This window comes from Caloenas nicobarica, chromosome 17 (assembly GCF_036013445.1).
Source record: "Caloenas nicobarica isolate bCalNic1 chromosome 17, bCalNic1.hap1, whole genome shotgun sequence".
NCBI lineage: Eukaryota > Metazoa > Chordata > Aves > Columbiformes > Columbidae > Caloenas > Caloenas nicobarica.
The window spans coordinates 4104159-4110437 of record NC_088261.1 but is presented as its reverse complement, the minus strand read 5'-3'; positions in this window follow the sequence as shown (position 1 = coordinate 4110437).

Below are 6279 nucleotides of genomic sequence, written 5' to 3'. Positions count from 1 at the left end.
AAGAAGGTCACAGCGTTGCTGCCTCTGCTCAGGGCTCACAGGGGTTCATTGCTCGCTGCCATCGGACACCCTGGGGAGAGCCCTAACAGACAGGGATGGGGTCCCCAGGGAATAAACTGAGTCGATTTGTTACAGGATCTTTTCCAGTGCAGAGAGGAATCGAGGAGGTTTACGTCTCTAATCTCTGTTACATGAGTTAATTGTCTCCAATCAACTGTCTATCAGGGAAACCCGTCTCTGGGACTTGTAGCACCGGACTTACCTTGGGAAGAGTCTCTGGAGAGGCTGCTTCTGCTAAGAAATGTGCAGCTCTTTCCCCTCCTTATTTATAAGGTTTGACTTTTAATATTTTATGGCAGTTCAGTAAGAAGTGAGTCCATAAAATGGGTTCAAGGCCTCGTTCAGTTCCTGAATTTCTGAGCTCCCAGAACATGAAAAAAGTATTTGCTGGGCTGTTTTATGAGACTTACCGAGGCAATGAGTAACTTATAAGAGAGTTCCTGCATCAGCTATAAAGAGCTTCAGCCAAAAATAGTACTTTTTCCCTCTCAGCTTTCTGGGTGTTCAAGACACTGTTTCAAACCATAGGAAGTTTACCCTGAATTATCCTAGAGCTGCAGTAGACCCTGGTTTGCCCCTTCCTGCCCAAAGCTCTGTCACCATGTCCTCCTTTGATTGGAAAATGAGAAAATGCACCGATTCAGGCTTCGAACTGCTTGTTGGCAGAGGAGAGAGCAGAGACACTCTCCCACTCACCGGTGTGTACCCCAGGGTGCTCCTGTGGTCAGCTCAGCCCCTGGGCACCCCGACGTAAACCCGGGGTCCCCCGGCTGCAGGGACACTTGTGTGCAGGGGCTGCGTGTCTGCAGAATGCACAACCGAAGCGCTCGGCTACGGGGAAAAGCATCTGAAATTGCAGACATTGCAGGATGACGGTGATGTGGTTGCAAATGATGGGGTTCGCGCAGCCTCCAGACCGTGTTGTCACCACTGTCATTGTCCCCACAGGCACAGGGCACGTCACTCATCAGAAACTGCCTCAGCAGAGCCATAAAGTGCATTTCATGAGCAGGAGGAACCCGGGACATGTTTTTATTTGCCTGTGGACGCAGTGGCCCAGCTCAGCAGTGCAGAGGTGGGCAGTGAGGGCTGGCTGAACACAGAGAGCACACGAGCATAAAGCACTATTTATTTGCAGGGCTGTTGCAAACAGGGGTCACCTTTGAGTGTTAATATAACTTTTTTTCTGTGTTCATTGGTTTACCCTTAAAACTAACAGGGAACCATTTTCAGTTTAAAAAAAAAAGTGTACAAAAGTCCCTTAAAGGGGCAGTATCAAGCCTGCCTTTTAGTAAACGGCTGGTTTAGAAATTAGTGTCCAGCCTTTAACTCACATTTTAGCTTCAAACTCAATTTAAGAAATCTTAAGAAATAATCTATCTTCTTCCACCATTTTAAGGAAGTTGTATGTCCTGTCCTTCTAGCATTCAACTAAATCTCGGCTCATGGTCCAGTAGAAACTTCAATCAAAATGCTCTTCCTAAGAGCAAAGTGATCTTTGTGGTTTAATATTAAGCTGAGTTGAAATAGAGAGAGAGGTAAAGGGGCTGGGAAACGGCTCGTGTGCTCCTGCCAAGACGTGAGCCAAAGGCATGAGAGCGCGATGATAATCCAGGAGAAGGAGGAGGTGTTTACAGTAAGGGAGGATGTAAAGAACAAAAGTATGGAGTTTGGGGGTGTTTTTTTAGTTTAGAGTTGAGAGTAAGGCAAAAGATTGTCAGGCAGCAGCTGTTCTGTGGTGGGTTTGTCATGACGCAAGGCACAGCATCAGGTGAGACCTGGGAAAAGGTCTGTCCCAGGTTTGTGGCAGGTCTGTGTGATGGGCAGAAACGTGCGCTCAGGTTCCTCTGGTTGATGTTTTTTAAATGAAGGCAAGGGCAGTGTCCTGTTTTGCACTGGGCTTTGAGATCTGCTGAAGGGAGACTGGCAAAGCAAGGTGTTACTTGGCCAGAGGGAGTGAAAGGCAGCATCTTTACACTCATAACTAGTCCCAACGACTTTTCACACTTTTTATACAGGGAGCAATTATCTTGTGGGTGTCTAATTATGGAGGTCTAGCGTTTTGTAGGTTGCGTTATCCACCTTTCCATTACATTTAGGAGGGATGTAAAGAATGTAAAGCAGCCACCAATGACTCAGACTGGGAGGAACCTCTTCAGTGAGGCTGATACTCTGGAACTCTCCACGGCAGAGGATCCAGCCCTCTTGTTTGAGGTATTTGGATCGGGCACTGTTGGGCTGGATGAGACAGACCATGGGTGAGAGCCAGAGTAATCCACCGCACCGGTTCCTGCTTGTCATCCTGATGGCAACGCTGGACCAACAAACCCAGAATAAGGCTGCTGTTAAAGATGCCTCTGGACAGCCCCAAAGGGAATTAATTAATAAACATCGGTCTGTTCCTGGGTGTAATCCAAGCCTTAGAAACCTGAGAAGAGAAGATTTAGAAGGTGATATAGAGATTGGGCAAATGTTTCTTTTCCACTGAGTCTCTTAACCTCCAACTCCAAGCTTCCCAGCAGTTTGGGTTCCACTTGGACCGTTGCATTTTCACCGACAGACAAGAACTCAGTTTATATTCAGCAGCATTGTGAGGGCTGAAGGTTGCTCTTGGAGGCTGGGGCATAGCAGGATCTGCACAGACGTGTGGAAGCCACGGATCATTATCTGTGTGTTGGTTGTCAGGCAAACAATGCCTGTAACACAGCTGTAATCCCGCTCGAGAAAACATGTTTCTGCAACAGTGCCCAAGGCTCTGCTCAAAGGCTGCTCCTGCCTTCCTCCTCATTGTGGTTCCCCTCTCCTAATCCCTTTTTAATATGCGGTGCTACATATTTTGCAACAACTCCATTGTTAGAGAATGACTGTAACACCCAAACCCACCGCCTCCGCTTGCCAGATATGGGGGCTGGAAAGCGAAGCTGTCAGGGAGTGCTACTTGAACTTGCTCAACCCTCCTGCTCCCTCCCACAAAACCTATTTTTTCAAAGTATAAATATAATGGGGATGTGATGTGCCATGATTTCCTAGCCCTCACATATTTTCCACTGTTGAGATGGACAGATCTTGAGTATTTTTTTCATAATTTTGTTAATGATTCTCTTTTCTGATGGTCCTTCTATAAAAGGTTCCATGATATGCCATTGAATACAGAGGAATGATAACTGATTTTTATTCTCAGGAAGGAATGAGAATAGCGAAAAGAGTACTAAACCAGTGAATATTTTGAAATTTTAAATAAATTGCTTAGAGGGCATTAAACATTCAAATGAAAAGCAGGCATTGATGAAGAAACAGACCTTGAGATAAATAAAGCAGAAGAGAATCCTTCGGGAAGGCGAAGCTCCGGCACAAGTGTTGGACACGGATGCCATCTACTGGGTACCCATCCCAGGAGCTGGTTTGTGTCCAGGAGGGAGGAAAGTCACCTCTGGGAGCCCTGGAAGCAGGATGAGACCCCTGGAAACAGGGTAAGATCCCTGTGATCACCATGGCAGAAGCTCAGAGGCAGTAAATCCTGCAGAAGGCTAAAGCAATGCCATGCACATGGACAGGTCTGTCCAAACCTTTGGGCTCAGAAGAGGAGGAGGCATTTCTGAGATGGTAATTCCCCTCGTGTCTTTCATATGCGCTGTGGGAAGTTCCTTGTGGAGTCTGTGCTCCTCGTGATGCAACAAGGAACCACATCCTGGGCTTTTACTGTTATTGCTATATTCATATTTCTCTTTCAGAAGTGTGAGTAAATTAGGCTTAGAGAACCTCAGTCATCGCTTTAAAAATTTTTTCCTGGATCTTTTAAACTCTTCTTCTTTTAAGTGATAGCAGGAAATGGAGCCATGTTCCAGGAGAGCAAGTCTAACCTTGTAATCAAGAGCATCGAGGCACTTGCCAACGTTTCCTGTGCGGTGAAGAATCCAAGGACTGCAGAAACTCAAGGGACTGTGAGTGAAGCCCCACCAAACTGCTGCAGTGCAGGACACACAGCTGCCCATTACACCAGTCAGCACTGGTCCCACTTTCCCAGCCACTCTGGGTTACATTCAGCACTGGTGGGTGCCCACAGTCACCAATTCTGACTTAGGAGACTAAAGATAGCACACTAGTGTGGCTGTTACTGTCCTACTCCGAGAAATATGGTCTCAAATAAAAAGAAGCGTGAAAGGAACCTGGCATTAAATTAGCAATATTGGTCCCCTGCAGGAGATAAAAGTGACTTATCTGTATTAAATTCCACTTAAATGTTGGCCCTCGGATTTTCCCACCTAGGGAGTTAGGAGCTTTCAGCTTTCACACCTAGCAGCACTCAGGGAAATTAATACTATTAGTCTTTGCTTTGCATCATCCACTCATGAAACTCCATTTTCTACCTGATCGAACCAATTTGCAAGGTGGTCTGCTGCCTCAGCCACGGGGTAAGACTGTATCATGGCAGTGATTATCTGCCAGCTTTCCATGACTTTACTGTTTTCCTGGACAGAAAACACGGCTCTGCCACTGATGGGCTGGACTTAAGGGGGTTTTGTTTCCTCTGGGTAACAAAAATAACTGAGGATGATGCTAAGCCTAATCTTGCCTGATTTAGATCCTCTCTGTTGACCAGTACAGGACATTCCCTTGCAGTATCCCCAGATCTGCCTCTGTCTCAAGACAGCTGCTGCGGCTGCTCTGCAGCCTGGACCTCAGATATTTTTGTCTACCTAGGAACTTTCATCACCAGTGGGATTTCTTGGAAGTGCTCCACTGGAAAACCAAGTGCTGATTTGATCTTGTGAAGTGCTGCCAAACAATATTAGCAGTTTTAACTTCCCTGCTGTGGCGTCATCTCTCGTTCCCTCTGTGAGGAATCTGCGAAGACTCAGCTGCTCCGTCTTTCTAGTTCATGGGGAACCATTTGCTCCCAATCTTCAGGAGGAAACCACGCTCCTTCTCCGTGGCTGGAACCACTGCAGGGTTTTGTAAGGCAAAAGCCACAGCCCCTGAGTAACGAGCTCAGAGTGCCAGTGCTGCAGTCTCAGCAAGAACAGGAACAGGGCAGAGCTGAGGAGGAGGACGAAAAGGAGGAGGAGGCTTCTTGCCTTGGTCGTCCCTAATCTACAGCCTTGCTCACCCAGGGATCCGGAAAGCAAAGCTCTTTCAGGTTGGCCCAAGGAAATGAGAAGGTTTTGTTGTTACTGGCTGCTGAGAAAATGAGTGGATGACTCATCAGCCTTCTGCCACATGCTGCTTTTACAATTGGTTTGTTGAAATTCCAGACAACTGGGCTTTTATCAGCTAAAAAGGGAAATGAGCTCAGTTACCCTGTGTAAATCCAGAGCAATTTATTTGTAGACTGAGGACTTAAACCTATGTCACAGTGATCACTTCTGAGACAGCCAAATTCCCTCTTGACGTTCCTTTTCCCTTTAGGTTTAGGAACGTCTTGATGACCAAGGTCTTTTGGCTTTTGCAGTTTAATTAGATCTGGGGCATCTTTTTGATGGATAATCCCTTTTCCCTGCTTGTTCCTCTCCTAATGACTGCACAGTGCAGATGAGCCCTAAGAAAGAGAAGCCAAATTACTCTCCTTTTCCTCAGGGCCCTCTTGATGCTGTACCACACTTGGCTTACACAAAAGTTTGCATCATCTGATCTCTCACGCAAAGGATCCCGGAATTCAGTGAGATGAAGGAGTCATCCCATGGACGGTTCCCCTGAAAACCAGCTTTATGCGCTTTTGTCTCCCACAGGAAATGCCAGAGCTGGGAAGCAGATGTGCACATCAGATACTACTGACGAGTCAAACAGGAATCAACAAGACCTGCTGTCCGAGATGGCCGCTGTCAACACTATGGACTGTAACGCACTTTTTGCAGAGCAAGCTGTTCTGCTTGCTATTCCTTATCGTCTCACCTGCCTCAAAAAAGGAATTAGCAAAGATCTGAATGGAGGAAACCCCGAAGTAGTAGTTACAGATCTCCTCAGGCATACAGTTCTGCAAAACAGCAATGTGCAATACAAAACATCAGTGTTAAAATGTCTTTAGCTCCCCAGAGGAGTCTGAGCTGGTAGCGCAGTCAGGACACAAGCGCTTTCCTCCAGGAAGACAGGGACTGGGAGCGGCACTTTGGCCCCTGTGAACTGCAGCTTGTCACCGCGCCAAGGCAAGAGGCCATTTGCTCCTTTACCTCCAGCCACGGTTGTGTTTGGTGTTTTTCCACCTCGGCTTTATCTTTTGGAGAG